The sequence below is a fragment of the Balaenoptera physalus genome (assembly GCF_965194825.1).
Source record: "Balaenoptera physalus genome assembly, chromosome: 19".
Lineage (NCBI taxonomy): Eukaryota > Metazoa > Chordata > Mammalia > Artiodactyla > Balaenopteridae > Balaenoptera > Balaenoptera physalus.
This window is the reverse complement of record NC_138900.1, coordinates 53,566,656-53,579,885: the sequence shown is the minus strand read 5'-3', so window position 1 is coordinate 53,579,885 and position 13,230 is coordinate 53,566,656. Positions and strand designations below refer to the sequence as shown.

The following is a 13,230-nucleotide window of genomic DNA, read 5'->3' as shown; positions in this document are numbered from 1 at the left end:
TTAACTTACACATCAGTGAGTTCCATCAGGATGAATCATTCCTAGGTGAAATACTAAAATGGAATTTCTGGATCTTCAAGGCTAAGGCTGTGAAACGAATAACCACGTTAAGATACCACCACAACCTGTCGAGGCAGCCAGCTGGCATCTCTCTGAGAGATCTTAAGCTCAATTCTCCCTAAAATGCCACAGTGTTACAGGAATCTTTTTTTTTTTTTAATTTAACTTATTTATTTTTGGCTGTGTTGGGTCTTCGTTTCTGTGCAGGGCTTTCTCTAGTTGCGGCAAGTGGGGGCCACTCTTCATCGCGGTACGCGGGCCTCTCACTGTTGCGGCCTCTCTTGTTGCGGAGCACAGGCTCCAGACATGCAGGCTCAGTAGTTGTGGCTCACGGGCCCAGTTGCTCCGCGGCATGTGGGATCTTCCCAGATCAGGGCTCGAACCCGTGTCCCCTGCATTGGCAGGCGGATTCTCAACCACTGCACCACCAGGGAAGCCCAGGAATCTTCTTTTATGCTTAATTATCCATAAGCAAAACTGAGATTTTAAAAATGGATGTATGTAAATGCAAATGTCTACTGAACGATTCAATCACATTAATTCTCATGAAAAGCAATAAAGGCCGAATAGGGCTTCCCTGGTGACACAGTGGTTAAGAATCCGCCTGCCAATGCAGGAAACACGGGTTCGAACCCTAGTCTGGGAAGATCTCACATGCCGTGGATCAACTAAGCCCGTGTGCCACGACTACTGAGCCTGCGCTGTAGAACCCGCGAGCCACAACTCCTGAAGCCCGTGTGCCTAGAGCCCATGCTCTGCAACGAGAAGCCCCCGCAATGAGAAGTCCGTGCACTACAAAGAGTAGCCCCTGCTCACCGCAACTAGAGGAAAGCCCGCGTGCAGCAACAAAGACCCAATGCAGCCAAAAATAAATAAATAAATAAATTCATTTTTAAAAAAGGCCGAATAAACAATGATAGATGAACATGATCAACATCAAATTTGACACAAATAAAATAAAAAGCAATTTTTCACTCTCCTAACCCTGATTTTAGCAAAGATATCTTAGAGTCCTCAATTATCAAAAACTGTCACAAAATTCTCCAAATAAAATCTTAATTTTCTTAAAGATATGCTCCAAAGGATAAGACAAATTTTAAAGGAAATATCTGTGCCTAGTGAGAATATAGATACATTTTTAACTTCTGTATATTTTGATATTTTTCATATAATGACCATGCATAATTTGAGAATTCTTGCTTTGAAGATTCAAACAAATTAACAAAAACTACAAGAATGGATAAATAAAGCAAAACTGCAAACTTCCAAAATAATAAGATGGTATTCATCCTAAAAGGACAGAGTCACAGTTATCTATGGGCATTTTTCTACAGAGTGACATTAGAAAGTTATGAGAAAATGATTTAATACTAAGATAACAAGTTTTCCCTAGCATATTCTTCATGAATCCAAGTTCTGTTAATTTGGGATAGCAAGAAGGGGGTGGGGATGAGGGGCTCTGGTCTATAAGAAATGAAAGATTCATTTTTAACCTATATTTGACATTAGTTAGAAATGGGGGGGGGGGGAGTCCCACTGACAACAGTGCCGAAAACTATAAAATATCTAGGAATAAATTTAGCAAGAAAGGTACATGAACTAGATAAAGACAGGTATTAAATCTATGAAACCTTTACTGAAGAACCTAAAACTAAAATAAGACCTCAATAAATGGAAACATCATAATAAGGAAAAGTTATCCTCATTAAAAAATGTCAGGCCTCCCAAAATTAATATATGAATACAGTGCAATTCCAAACACTGGGCTTGGGCTTCCCTGGTGGCGCAGTGGTTAAGAATCCATCTGCCAATGCAGAGGACGCGGGATCCAGCCCTGGTCCGGAAAGATCCCACATGCTGCGAAGCAATTACGCCCGTCTGCCACAACTACTGAGCCTGTGCTCTAGAGCCCGCGTGCCACAACTACTGAGCCCACGTGCCACAACTACTGAAGCCCGCGCACCTAGAGCCCATGCCTCTCAACAAGAGAAACCACCGCAATGAGAAGCCCGCGCACCACAGAGTAGCCCCCACGCGCTGCAACTAAAGAAAGCCCGTGCACAGCAATGAAGACCTAACACAGCCAAAAATAAAATAAATTTTTAAAAATTAATTAATTAAAAATAAAAAGACACTGGGCTTTTTTGAGGTTTTCTGAACTCAACAGAATTATTTTCAACCCATACAGATATAAGAATAAATGTTTAAGAACAGTCAAGAAAATGGAAAACTACAGTGACAGGAGCTATTCTTAACAGAGTGTAAGTTTCTATAAAGTTATGATATTCAAGCACAGGGAGATCAGCTCGGTGCTTTGTGACCACCTTGGGGGGTGGGATGGGGAGGGTGGGAGGGAGGGAGATGCGGGAGGGAGGAGATATGGGAACGTGTGTATATGTGTAGCTGATTCACTATGTTATAAAGCAGAAACTAACACACCATTGTGAAGCAATTATACTTCAATAAAGATGTTTAAAAAATAAAAAAAATTAAAAAAATACAATAAAAAGTTATGATATTCAAAACAGTAAAATAATGGTACAGGAAGAGTAAAACAGAACATCCAGAAATAGAGCAAACATATATGGGAACTTAACATATGATAAGGTGGTATTTAATTCATTGAGGAAAAGATGGTTTATTTAGTCTAGACATAGTTGGCTCTTTATACAAAGGAAAACCATATAAGACCCCTTCATATTATATAAAAATTAACTCCAGATTAATAAACGCATATGTTATACAACAAAGAATTAATGTACCATAAGATGTTCCTACAAGATAAAGAGAAAAGCAACTTGAAAGAAAAATGAACCAAGGACATAGACAATTCTCAGTAAAGGAAATCCAAAAGGCCAAAAATCATATCAAAAGAGGCTAGCTCCAGCAATAGTCAAGGAAATTAAAATTAAGATGAAACTGAGAAACCATTTACCAACTAGAAGAGCAGCAAAAATTAAATTAAGTAATTACATCTAATGATGTGATGTTATGGAGAACCCACTGCTGGTGGAGATGGAAATTATGACAACCTATTTAGAGAGTACTCTGGCAATAATAACATTTAAAATATAATTCCTTTAACTCAGAAATCCCACCTTGGAGATTCTAGCCTGTAGAAATAATAGCATCAGCAAATAAGGTGACATGTACAAGGATGTTTACTGTAGCGCTGTTCATAGTGGCAAAATCTAGAAACAGCCCAAATGTCCACAAGAAAATAACTGAATAAATTATGTAGAGTACATCCATACTATGAGACATAATAGGGATACTTAAAAGAACAAGATAGAATTATATTTACTGACCATGATGTGTTAAGAAAACCTTGCTACAGAGTAACATAAAAAGTATGGTCAAAAAAAAAAAAAAAAGGTATCCTCTACCTTTTGTAAAAACAAAGAATCCCTATATATGCACATTTATGTTGTATATATAGTACTTGACCAAGCATGGAGAGAAATGTTGAAGTATACCCATAACCTGGTAAAAAGGCTGGGGAGTAATAACAAAAGGATTAGGGAAATGAACAGCTTTTTTCGAAGTATGTCTTTAGATTTTTTTCATTTATTACAATGGACCTCTATGATGTTGTAAATTAAATAGATTAAAGACTTTTTAAAAATCCTCAGCACTATCAAAGTAGATTATTCAAACACAAGGGGAGAGGGACTTCCCTGGTGGCACAGTGGTTAAGACTCCGTGTTCCCAATGCAGGGGGCCTGGGTTCAAGCCCTGATCAGGGAACTAGATCCCACATGCATGCCACAACTAAGAGTTCACATGCCACAACTAAGGAGCCCGCATGCCACAACTAAGACCCAGTGCAACCAAATAAATATTTTTAAAAATTCACTGTTATACAGCAGAAACTAACACAACATTGTAAAGCAATTACACTCCAATAAAGATGCTAAAAAACAAAACAAAACACAAAGGGAGAGTCAGTAACAAATCACTGAACTATCAACATATTTCCATTTTGGGGGAAAAGACTGAAGTTCTCAACTTACTATTAGTTTCTTCAGCATAATGAATTACATAATAGGTATTCAAAAGAAAGAAAAAAGACGGCAGGAAGAGTAGATTTCTCTGCTGTCACTTGAAGCTTTTGCATAAGAAAGAGTCTGAGCAAATTGCAAAGAGAAAAGGATAATATCAATTTTAGAATTAAACGTCTAAATAATATTTTCAAAGACACGGAGATAAGGTTTTGTATATGTTCTAAACCTCAAAATAAACTTCACTGACATCAACTCTATCGGTCACAAGTAAATGACCTGTAGTAAACTTCCATAGCTCACTCAGGACCCTGACTGCTTTTGGCTTGACCAATTACCATATATCTGAGGACCTGAACATGTTTCCGTATTATTTTCATTCACATCATCTATTCTGCAGAGTAGCTACTAAGTGCCAGGCACTGTGCTATGTACTAGGGATGCCATCAATTAGATAGTTCTTGTCCTCTGAAGCTCAGGAAAAGTAAACAATTCAACAAATACTAAAAAAAAAAAAAAAGTACTATACTCCTTTGCCTGGTGTAGAGAGGAAGGAAGAATAGGTTCACCAGATGGAAGGGAGGAAGAAAAGCATTCCAGGTATAAGCAGAACAGGTGCAATGAATGAAAGAACATGGAGTATTCAAGGAACAGCAAAAAGTTCAGTGTGTGTAAATAGAATAATACAACCAAGTGCTAGTAAAGTCAGATTGTAAGCAACTTCCTCATTCTACTTTCTTAAATAATCAACACCATCTATTAAGCTTTCATCATGTAAAGTTCCTAAAGAAAATACAGAGGTCATGCCTTCACTGACAGAGAGAAATACACATTTTAAAAAATCAAATACATTTATTGAGTACTATCAGAAAAAGAGGCTCAGGGACTTCCCTGGTGGTCCAGTGGCTGGGACTCCATGCTCCCAATGCAAGGGGCCAGGGTTCGACCCCTGGTCAGGGAGATGGATCCCACGTGCTGCAACAGAGAGCCTCATGCCGCAACTTAAGATGCTGCAACTTAAGATGCCGCAACTAAGACCCGATGCAGCCAAATAAATAAATATTTTTGAAAAAGAGAAAGAGACTCTTTTTTGTTTGGTTGTTTGTTTTTTTAATTTTTGGCCACACAGAGCGGCATGCAGGATCTTGGTTCCCTGACCAGGGATCGAACCCACGCCCCCTGCAGTGGAAGCACGCAGTCTTAACCACTGGACCGCCAAGGAAGGCCCAAGACTGCTTCTTCTTACGACAGTTTTCCTTCAGTAATCATACCCAAAAAACCCTAATATTTACAAAGATTCAATTAACTCTATACAGTGTACCTATTTTTTCAGTTAGTTTCCCCATTCATTTCAAACCAGTATTTTCACCATATTTTAAAAGTATCATGTTTTGAAAAATTTCAAAATGTGGGAAAGGAATCTTTCATGCAGACTTCAAAAAGGAATTTAAAAAATTAACTTCCCTTCCTTTTCTTCAGCTTGAAACTGAACAATTTCCCAACAGTGAGGTTTAGTAAGTAGCTACTAAACTGAGCTGTAAAAACACTGATGGAACTTCTTTTAATTTGAGTTGTTCAACTGTGTGATCATTTACAAAAGTTACATCTTATAACCAAGTAGTGTACATCATCTATGCTATGACAGTCTTAATTCTAACCCAAAGGCTTATAAGGAGGGGAGTGCAAATACTTTACAGTTCCAAAGATCTAAGTTCATGTCTTTCTCATATTTACTCTTCCCAAGAATCCATAACATTAACCTCAAAGCCAGATAAGCTGCAAAGCCTAGGATGCTCAGCCCAACACAATCAGCTACAACATGCAAACTGGAGTGAGCAAAGCAACTGCATATCAGGTTACACTGTGACTGCTGTAACAACAGAGAAAAGAGGGTAAAAACTACTTGCCTTTAAGATGTCTTTAATTATTAATAAAGTACAAAGGTCACATATGTTTTCTCCATCTTTAAAAAGAGAAAAAACAATTTTTTTTCCTTCTAAGACTGTTTTTCACTGGTAATACTTATAACTCATTGTCTCTCTCCAATGGTCTGAGTAGGCCAACACAAGGCCCCCCCCAAAAAAGGCAAAATTTCCAAGTACCTAGTGAAAAAAGCATTTCTCGTTTTAATCATATTATCCTAACCCTTGCCCTTTTTTGTACAAAAGTGTTAGTTAATACTGACTCAACAAGTTTGGCAAGTGTGGGTTTTTTTTTTTTCTTCCACTTTTGGACTCTTCAAACTTTGACAAGAGATTGTTCCAGTAACCAGAACTCATGGCAAATTAAGCGTTTTATGTTACTCCTTCAGTGAAGAAAAACCTTACATGTAGTTTGAAGGTAGAAATGACGCTTTTACTGATACAAAATTTTCTATACAAAAAGAAAATGAAGGGCTTCCCTGGTGGCGCAGTGGTTACGAATCCGCCTGCCAATGCAGGGGACACGGGTTCGAGCCCTGGTCCAGGAAGATCCCACATGCCACGGAGCAACTAAGACTGTGCACCACAACTACTGAGCCTGCGCTCTAGAGCCCGCGAGCCACAACTACTGAGCCCAGGTGCCACGACTACTGAAGCCCACGCACCTAGAGCCCATGCTCCGCCACAAGAGAAGCCACCACAATGAGAAGCGCACGCACCGCAACGAAGAGTAGCCCCCGCTCGACGCAACTAAAGAAAGCCCACATGCAGCAATGAAAACCTAATGCAGCCAAAAATTAATTTTTAAAAAAAGCAAATGGAAAAATCCTAATACTTTCTAACAAAGATGATTTTCAAAACCTATAAGCCAAGAAACATAAGAGCTTAGATAAATCTATATGTTCCCTTAATTTTAAAACTGCTTGCTACTTTAATACCATCCTGCATGAAAGATACTGAATGTAAGTAACAACGGGATGAAAGAACGCCAAAATCAACTGAGAACGATTCATAAAGGAAGACTGAATGACAAGCACCTAAAACAGATAAACAAGTTGCTGCAGTTTGAAGAAAGGTAATAACTTTAGATTTTCTGAAGCTAAATCTAAATAAGAGTTTTAAAGTTTTGATATCAAATCCTGCTGTATACACAAAAATTTTAAATCCTCGGCAAATGCAAATAAGGGGATTAAGCATTTTGAAAATCTGTTTTGGTATGTATTTTCCCAATTCAATTTTTTTAATTAAAAAATAATCTTTTGGAAAATACTCATTCAACTTTTTCAATTTGCATAAAGAGTTGTTACAAATCACATAAAAACCTGAGTTTTTGTTTTTGTACATGACTGATTTCAAGACTACTTTAAAAATAGTGAGATGAAAGATCACCAAGGCATTGCTGACAATTTTTGTACTTTATAGTTTCACTCTAAAATTCATCTTCAAATCTAGAACTGCTGTCAGTGAAACAGATCAAAGAACAAGCAACTGCTCCAAAAGAAAATAAACTGAGGTTTCCTAAACAATGTTTATTTCAAGTATAATCCCAACAACCCCTTAGACAAAGTAGACATTCAAGTATGTGCTGATCAATCAAAGGTGCGCTAAAATAGGGGCTTCCCTGGTGGCACAGTGGTTAAGAATCCGCCAGCCAGTGCAGGGTACACGGGTTCGAGCCCTGGTCCGGGAAGATCCCACGTGCCGCTTAGCAACTAAGCCTGCACTAAGCAACTAAGCAACTGAGCCTGCACTCAAGAGCCCGCGGGCCACAACTCCTGAAGCCCAGGCTGGAGCCCATGCTCTTCAACAAGAGAAGCCACCACAATGAGAAGCCCACGCACCGCAACGAAGAGTAGCCCCTGCTCACCGCAACTAGAGAAAGCCCGCACACAGCAACAAAGACCCAACGCAGCCAAAAATAAATAAAATAATAATAAAATTTTTTTAAGTGTGCACTAAAATAAACACTTTACTTATCATTTGCAAGGCAAAGGACGCTTTCTCCAATTGAATGCAAACTACCTAAGAATGAATGACATTTAAATACCAGTACATAATACCATGAAATGAACTGAGTAAATAACACGTATCTGATAGCTCTTCCAATACCTTGTTTTAAAAGCGTATCTCAGAGACTTCCCTGGTGGCGCAGTGGTTAAGAATCCGCCTGCCAAGGCAGGGGACACAGTTCGAGCCCTGGTCTGGGAAGACCCCACATGCCATGGAGCAACTAAGCCCGTGCGCCACAACTACTGAGCCTGAGCTCTAGAGCCCGCGAGCCACAACTACTGGGCCCGTGTGCACAACTACTGAAGCCTGCACACCTAGAGCCCGTGCTCCTTAACAAAGACAAGCCACCCCAATGAGAAGCCCGCACACTGCAACCAAGAGTAGCCCCTGCTCACTGCAACTAGAGAAAGCCCGTGCGCAGCAAAGAAGACTCAACGCAGCCAAAGATAAATAAATAAATTTATTTATTTATTTATTTATTTAAAAAATAAATAAAATAAAAAATATATATAAAAGTGTATCTCAGAAATGGAACATTTCAGTAACAACTACAAGGGGATACTTAGTAAATGAGTGAGGATTCCATATATGTTCTGTTTGACAGTTCTTTAAACCAAAAGAGAAACTCCATAGCTTCAGAGTAAATACACAAAGAGTAAATATATTTTTGAAAAGTCTCCTTAAAACAAATAACAAGAACACTATTTACAATGAAAACATTCACTCTTCTACTAAGACATCATAGGACTAGTACAGGAATTTATCTACCTGATAATAACCTGATAAGAACAACGCACTTTTACATGGATTAGAAGTATTAAAAGATTTGATCCAGTTCAAGTTATAAATTTAAGTTTCAGCAGTCACTAGGCTACAATCTCAAATAAGTTATTTCTCTTTTGCAGATGTTAAAACGCAGGCTGAGGTGAAATAGAGGTGACTCAATCACACCTAACTTGAAATGTAAGAAATAATCAGTGAACTGCAGTGAAATGCTTTTTATTCAAGCATGCTATACTGCAAAACATACGTTAAGAGTAGAATAAAAGTGGTGAAATTATGGGTACCTGGAGAGTCTATATTTTTAAAACAAAAGTTAAGGGGTATACAGCCTGACAAGCACTATGGAGAACAGTAAAAGTGAGTATTTAAAATCCAACTATCCCCAGAAAAATCCGATACTCGAAGTCAATCCAAGTATCTTTAGAGTTAGTCAACGAAGAACACTACTGTACAAACCACTTGAAAGTTAAAATCACTAAGAAATTTTCATTCACTCCTCTCTTCTGTTAACTAATCCCTACAGTACCCAAAAAAGTTACTTTCCTTTCTACCAATGTCAGATTAAGATTCTTTTTCAAAAAAAAAAAAAATTATTTTTTACAGGCAGATTTCCATGGGCAGGGATATACAACATCAAGAAAAATACTAAGTGTCAAAAAGTACCCAAAAGCTAAGTGTTCAGCATAGGAAGGGAATCCACAAATGAGAAAACATTTGACAGCCTCTCCCTACCACCTTCCCCCCAAAAGCCCTTTAATGAGCTTTATCAACATATACTGTTGAAGTACACTCTGAGCGAGTGGTTCGACGAATCTCCTACACCTAACAAGGAAACACAACCAACGTCCCGACTCTGTCAAGCGGTCAAGACCGGGAGAATTATTAGTTATCGACGCCTGCAGGATCAGGAGTTTGAGAGAAGGGTAAGCAGTGTATTCGCAGGTGAGTTTAAGAAAATAGAGGAGGAAAAAAAAAAAAAAGCCCGGAAAATTGGGAAAGAAGTTGGTGGGAAGGCTGGAGAGAAGCGAGGTCAATGTCCAGTTTGAAGAGAACGGCAATGCAGCCGCAGACGACGTTTAACTGAGCATTTGCAAGTGCTGAAGAGAGATCCACGAAAGATCTGACCCAGGTACAAGATACAAGAACGCTGATACGTGGCATAGAGAAGACACGCGGGGGTGAGACCCGCCCCGCAAACCCCAGGCTCTCTGAATGAGCCCCACAAGGAGGAGCGCAGCCTGAGAAAGTCAATGGGTCCAAGGCGGCCCGCACCGGCCGGGCAACGCCACAGCAAGGAACGCAGCCGCGCGCGGACCCTCCCGGTCCGACGCCTTGGGGTCGGCGCTCAAGAAGTCATAACAACCCCTGAGCTCCGGGCCCCTCCTGGCCCAGCTTCTGTCCTCTCTTCACCCCCCACGGTCTGGGACCGGACACCTGGAATTGACAGGAAGCTTCTGGCCGAGCGCTCCCGGCAGGCGCGGGGTAAAAAAGGCAATATGCTCTTAGCGCCGCGAGTGACACTCACCGGCCCGAAACCTCGAATGAAACCTGCAGCTCCGGGGGCGGCGGCAGCAGTGGCAGCAGGAACCGAACATCCAAAATGGCGGCTCCCTCGGCCTCACCACCGCTACTGCAGGCGGAGGGATCCTTAGGTCGGAAGGAGTTTTTAACTAACTTTTCACACTATCGCAGAAACTTCGGTCCCTATCTCCCTCTGCTTGTCGATCCCGCGTCTCCTGACCGCAACTTCTCGTGCCTCCCCTCTCCTATTATCCAAGAACTGGGACCCCGCCGAGGACTATTTGCCAAGGAGGAGGTGACTGCTCCTGGCAGAGCGACGCAAAGCGTAGCAAGGGACGGGGCTGTCACTGATGACGCGAGACGCTGCTGCCGAGTCACCGCTGCGAAGAGTCTGAGCGAGAAAGATCCGGTCGATCCCAGAGCCCACGGACATTGGTTCCGCTTTGGGGGGTGGGCTGGGCTACCAGGAAGTGGCGGGGCCACCTGAAGAGGGTGGGGCTAGCAAGGTAGCGAAGGAAGTGGGGAGGCGAGGCAGGTGGGGGCGGAGAACACTGAACTAGGCTGTTCCGGTCCTAATCCACCAGAGCCCCAAATTCTCACCTATCACGTTTGAGACCTTAGCTTTCTCTTTAGGTTAACTTCAGGAACATGCTCCAAGTGGTCTTGGATTCTGAGGTTTTTATGGCATCTTTGCAATGTATTTTATAAAAATAAAAAGAGAGGATGACACAGAAGAATAGATTCCAAGCCCAGTATCACCTTTCAACCTGTGCATTGAAAAAGATATTTAAACTCTCTGGGCTTCAATTTCCTCAAATGTAAAAAGAGAGGATTTGGACTAGTGATAGCTAAAACCATTCCAGAATGGGCTTTCTGACTGTGATTCCATGCACTAATGACCTGAGCCAAAAACAGTCCAACCATACAGGTCCTGGCTTGATAAATAATCACTAACACCTGACACGAATATTTTCCATGTTTATGTAAAGAGAGCCAAGATATCTTGGCCCGTTTAAAGGAAAGGTGACCCTCCATTCCTTCAGATGAAATGGCAATAAAGTATCCCTGAAAGTGAATAAAGCAGAGCACTTGGGGCTTCCCTGGTGGCACAGTGGTTGAGAATCTGCCTGCCAATGCAGGGGACACGGGTTCGAGCCCTGGTCTGGGAAGATCCCACATGCCGCGGAGCAACTGGGCCCGTGAGCCACAGCTACTGAGCCTGCGCGTCTGGAGCCTGTGCTCCGCAACAAGAGAAGCCGCGATGGTGAGAGGCCCGCGCACCGCGATGAAGAGTGACCCCCGCTTGCCGCAACTAGAGAAAGCACAGAAACGAAGACCCAACACAGCCATAAATAAATAAATAAATAAATATTAAAAAAAAAAAAAAAAAAAAAAAAAAAAAAAAAAAGCAGAGCACTTAGCTAGATGACAAAGAGAACTGAACTAACCACAAATCTTGAGTTTAGGACCTGTCATCGGCAGGAGGTTGTACTTTTTTACTTTGCTGGTTTCATTCAGGGGATTTCAAAACAGTTTACAAAAATTGAATTGAGTAGGCCCGCCTGTACAATATCGTTCTTGAACTACTGGGGCATGCCTAGTGGCAGTAAAGAAAGGAGGCCAAGGGCGTAATAATAGTAATTATCATTTTTCATTATTAAATATTGATATCACATTGTTTATAAAAGCATCTTCATATATGTAATCTAATTTGACCCTCGCGACAAACTCCTGAGTCAGACTTGACAAGCATAAGTAACTTAGTTTTACAAATAAGGAGACTGAGGCTCAGAGAAGCTGTAACTTGCTAAACGACCCTCCCTCTCCTTTCCCCCACTGGGGTTGTCTATGTGGTACCACCTTACGAGTTAGAAAATTGTAGGTACCCACTCACCCTCCCCCACACTCAGAGTGGTATCAACCAAGAGCAAATGATTTGGGGAGCAGAATGCTTATGGAATTCAGTCACCTCATATCCCCTCCATGCACTACTGTATAGTGCAGCTCTTGATCACAGGGCAAGTAAAGTGTAAAACTAGAACACCATAATAATGCCATAATGCAGATTTCACTGAGGTATAGCTATACATGCTAAAGTACAGTATGGGGCTCCTGTAAAAGTAAGGAGTTTGCAGGTTCCAAAGCAGTTACCTACAGCATTCTGTTTGCAAGTCACAAAAATTTGCTTAGAAGTCAAATTTAAGTGTTTACCATTGCAAACCACAAAAGAAAAGTTAAACTATCTTCTTAAGAAACAGGAAGACACTTGGATTCTACCACGCCAAGTGGCAGAACATTAAAGAGAAAATGACAGACATTATAAAATGTAAACCCTCTTCATGTATTTTTTTACTTATATTTATCTTTATAATTACCAAGCTCCTCTCGTAATGCAACTGAAAATTAAAAGCAATTGACCCAATATATAGCATAATCAGCATTATCCTGGGATCTTTGGTTTCTGTGGCTGGCTATTAAAGTTTGGGAAAACTTACTGCCCATCTACTCAAACATAACCTCAAATTTCAGATAAATAAATTACAGCACATCAATAAAGTAGAATACTATGCTGCCAATAAAAATGAAGCTATACCTCTATCTTTATTAGCAGGGTATGGCAGATTTTTTAAAACATATTACAAAATAGTATTATAGGGCTTCCCTGGTGGCACAGTGGTTAAGAATCCACCGGCCAATGCAGGGGACACGGGTTCAAGCCCTGGTCCGGGAAGATCCCACATGCTGCCGAGCAACTAAGCCCGTGCACTACAACTACTGAGCCTAAGCTCTAGAGCCCAGGAGCCACAACCACTGAAGCCCACGCACCTAAAGGCCGTGCTCCACAACAAGAGAAGCCACCGCAATGAGAAGCCCGCGCACCGCAATGAAGAGTCGCTCCCGCTCACCACAACTAGAGAAAGCCCGCACGCAGC

General features: G+C 41.0%; 1 protein-coding gene across 1 annotated transcript in view; it reads right to left on the bottom strand.

The window, feature by feature from the left end:
- Nucleotides 1-10,708, bottom strand: part of AP1G1 (adaptor related protein complex 1 subunit gamma 1) — a 79,281-nt gene extending 68,573 nt beyond the window's left edge. The window contains exon 1 of the mRNA XM_082439017.1: nucleotides 10,302-10,708. The gene's annotated coding sequence lies outside the window, so the exon portion shown is untranslated. The remainder of the gene's footprint in view (nucleotides 1-10,301) is intronic.
- Between the last annotated feature and the right edge of the window lie 2,522 nt (nucleotides 10,709-13,230).